Consider the following 4,005-nt stretch of genomic DNA (forward strand, 5'->3'; position numbering starts at 1 on the left):
CTGTTCCATCCCCCTAATCATGTTTGTTGCCCTTTTCTGAATCTTTTCCAATTCCAATATATCTTTTTTGAGATGGGGCAACTATATCTGCACACAGTATTCAAGGTGTGGGTGTACCATGGAGTTATATAGAGGCAATATGGTATTTTCTGTCTTATTATCTATCCCTTTCTTAATGATTCCCAACATTCTGTTTGCTTTTTTGACTGCCGCTGCACATTGAGTGGATGTTTCCAGAGAACTACCCACAGTGACGCCAAGATCTCTTTCTTGAGTGGTAACAGCTAATTTAGACCCCGTCATTTTATATGTATAATTGGGATTATATTTACCAATGTGCATTGCTTCGCATTTATCAACACTGAATTTCATCTGCTGGCCCTGGAGTCCCACTTGGCCGCTGGCCCGCATGTGCGGTCCCAGCCCCCGGGGCCTTGGGGCTCTGCTGCCAGCCCCAGGGTCCCGCCCACCGACCCTGTGCCCGGGGGCTCCACTGCCAGCCCCAGGGTCCTGCTCGGCCACCGACCCTCCGGCCACCAGCCCTACACCCCACTAGCCGTGGGCCCAGCCTCCGCTGCCTTACCCCTGTCCATGTCCCCCTCTCCCAGAGCCACATCCCTGCTCCTGGCCCCAGCTTTAGGGGGTGGTGAGGGGCGTGGATGGGGTAAGAGGGGTGCAGGTCAGCACCCCCACTCCAAAAGCTATTCCAGCGCCACTGCTGTGCACCGAATGAGGCAAGGACCGGTGGAAAAAATCAGATGTGATCATGAAATTAAAGACTATAGAATCATGAACACAGTTTGTCGAGGTCTACAATTACAGGTAAACCATGTTCTTCCCCCATCCAGCTCACCTGATTGCTGACAACCGTTTTCACGTGCCATTCGATTTCCTAGCCCGGACCATGCTCAAGAGGCAGAGGGCAGCCTAATAGAGGCTTTAGGCCAGACATCTTCCCAGCCTTTAGACACTTGATGCACACGGGTGTTTCAGATTTGAATGTGGCTCAGCTAAGAGCTGAGCTGAGCCACATCTGGGCTGGCCTGTTTTGCCGTATGTGTTTGTGAAATAGGGCTTTGGGGCTCCTGTTGAACTTGTACAGACATTGCCCCGCTCCCAATGGGGCTCTGACAAAGGCAGCCCTGCGTTCTGTGCAGTTCTGCCATGCATATGATCCACAGCACACACAGGGAGTCACGTCTCTACATGAAATCTCTCTTAGTGGGGACCCTGGTGACGTTTAGTCAGCATCAGATGTCTAGTGAGACTCTGAAGCACAAGATGAATCACTAGTGAACTGGGACAGCAGGCTTTGATTTTCCAGTAGAGATCCAGACAGCCTGTGTTCCCAGCTCTCCTGCGGGAAGGTTTCCACCTTCTGGTTCGAACCTAGAATTACAACTTGTTAAATAGGTTTATCACTTTCAGACTTTTCATTTCTCAATGGCCACAAGTGTGTCTCTCAGTGAAGGGGAACAGTGCTGGATTCTCTCCCGACTCCTTTATTTTTGTAACCACTGGCGTTTCCCCTGTAACTCCACTGGAACTTTGCTTCCCTGGAGTCGCTCTGATTTCCACTGGTGTGAGAGGAGCATCAAACCCCTGGGGTCCAGCGTCTGTAATGCCACAGTTCTCCCCGTCACTCACATCCCAGGCTGCATGCTGGCTCTTGCTTACACGTATGAGTAGACAAGAAACTCTGCAGCCAGGAAGAGAACTGAGTGAAACAACTCTCGTGCTGCCCACAGCCCATGGAGTTGCTCTTTGCAGGTGTCCGGTGGCGCCAGCCATAAAGAAGCATGCAGCTGAAGGTTGATAGGTTTGTAAAGTCACAAGGGATTGTTATGATCTGACCTCCCATATAACATGATTCCACCCAGTAATTCCTGCATCAAGCTCCTCACTTCTGGCTGAGAATAGCTCAGAGAAACATCCAATCCTGATTTCACTCCAGGGGTCATGTCAGGGACATGCTCGGCTCATTTTGGTGCATGGCCCAGTCCCTGTCCTGCTCAGTTTTCTCATAGGAAGTTCAATACGAGCTCAGTCCAGTGGATCATCTAGCACGGTGTCCAGTCCCTGACAGCACCATGTCTTCCCCCATTTCACGCAGACCTGGGAAGATCCCTGCACCGAAATCCCCCTCTGGGCATGGATGGCCAAGGCATGCTGTGCAACGCAAACCTCCACGGGCGTCTTGCTCCCCAGCGGGTGCCCATTTGGGGTTGCCAGCTTCTGAAAGGCAACCCTACTCTCTCTCCCAGCAGAGTGGTGCTCTCATCCTGGAGGTCTGGCGCTGCAGTGTTAGGACTAGCTTGCCACCGGGGGCCAGAAGTGGCTCCCTTCTCCTCCTTCCAGCCCGGTTTGTCTCAGGGAGCTCCGGGGGCAGTGAGTTCCAGAGGTTTGCTTGGTGCTGTGTAAAGAAAGGTTTTCGTATGGTTTTGAATGCTCAGGCCCTTCCTTCCCAGCAGTGCCCCTTTGTTCAATGAGCGAGGCAGAAGGGAAAAAGTAGCATCCAACTGCATCTTTCCCACGCTTAGAAGTCAGAGTCCACAGCATGTTAGCAGCAGAGTTGGGCACAGAGCCCCGACTTTAACCACTAGACCCCTCTGCCTCCCTCGCCTGTCAGCTCTCCTTGCACATGCTGGAAAAGTCACCGTAACCCTCACCGTGAGCTCCTGTGCTGAGAGGTGTTAGCGTCCCTGGGAGGAAGTGAGCACCCTGAGGACTCAGCCAGGTGGTCAGCTGACCTGTTCACTGCACGCGCCGCAAGGACCTTTAGGGCTTTATTCTCAGGGGACTCTGCAAGCTCAACTGCGGTCATTTGAAATGAGAAGACGAGGTTATTTTTACCGTGCTTTTATCCCAGTTACAATTCATCCGCCCTTGCACTGCCCGATCTGCCCCCCAGCTCCCCAGCGTGACTCTCCCCCAAAATGAGCTGGTTAGCATCATTGGTTAGAAATTTTATTAGAGACTCAAAAAATCCCAAACTCCCCATCGTTCAGCTATTTGATAGTCCCAGAACCAGAGACCCCATATAAAATAGACAATTGATTTCTGATAACTGTTTGAAAGCAAGAAACCCGCATCCCTGCGTGTGTGACGCAGAAGAGCAAAACCCCTCCCTGTCAATCATTCTGGACTCTCTGGACTCCCCATTCTCCAGCCCTGTGAGCTGCTGGGACACCAGAGCAGGCACTAAAGCCTCTCCAGCAGGCGGGAATCAAACCCAGGGAACACCAGCAAAAAACATCACACACAGCAACTTCCCCAGCCAGGGGAGGGGAGACAGGCGCTCCAGTGAGCCCTGCGGTCCCAGCAGGGCCCAGTACTTTGTCCCAAGGCTGATGGTCCATGTGAGACAACCAAGACAGGGTCCCCATTGTGCTGGATGCTGTCCACAGAGTAAAAGTTGACCCCTGCCTGCCACAAAGACCTGTCAATCGTGCACATGAAGGTAACTTTGCACATAGTGCAAACTGTCCCATTGGAGTCAATGGGCCATTGATTTCATCATTGGCCCATTGACTTCACTGGGAGTTCTGCTGTCTGGATGATGGCTCCTTCAGACGCTAATAATCTAAAATGTTGACTTCACCCTCTGGTATGCAGGTATCCTGCAGAAACACCCACTGGTGTGCAAGCGTGCGTGCGGACTGGGATCTGAGTGACAGGACTGGGTACCATATATTGGAAGACAACACCATGCCCTGAGAAAACTATTTGAACATAAAAAACGAGGAGTCCTTGTGGCACCTTAGAGACTAACAAATTTATTTGAACATAAGCTTTCGTGGGCTAGAACCCACTTCATCAGAGGCATGGAGTGAAAAATACAGTAAGCCGTATATATATTACAGCACATATATATACAGCTTACTGTATTTTTCACTCCAGGCCTCTGATGAAGTGGGTTCTAGCCCCAATACATTTGTTAGTCTCTAAGGTGCCACAAGGACTCCTCGTTGTTTTGGCGGATACAGACTAACCCGGCTACCCCTC

Source organism: Terrapene carolina, unplaced genomic scaffold (genome assembly GCF_002925995.2).
Source record: "Terrapene carolina triunguis isolate 2854851 unplaced genomic scaffold, T_m_triunguis-2.0 Scaffold89, whole genome shotgun sequence".
In the NCBI taxonomy this organism is placed as follows: domain Eukaryota; kingdom Metazoa; phylum Chordata; order Testudines; family Emydidae; genus Terrapene; species Terrapene triunguis.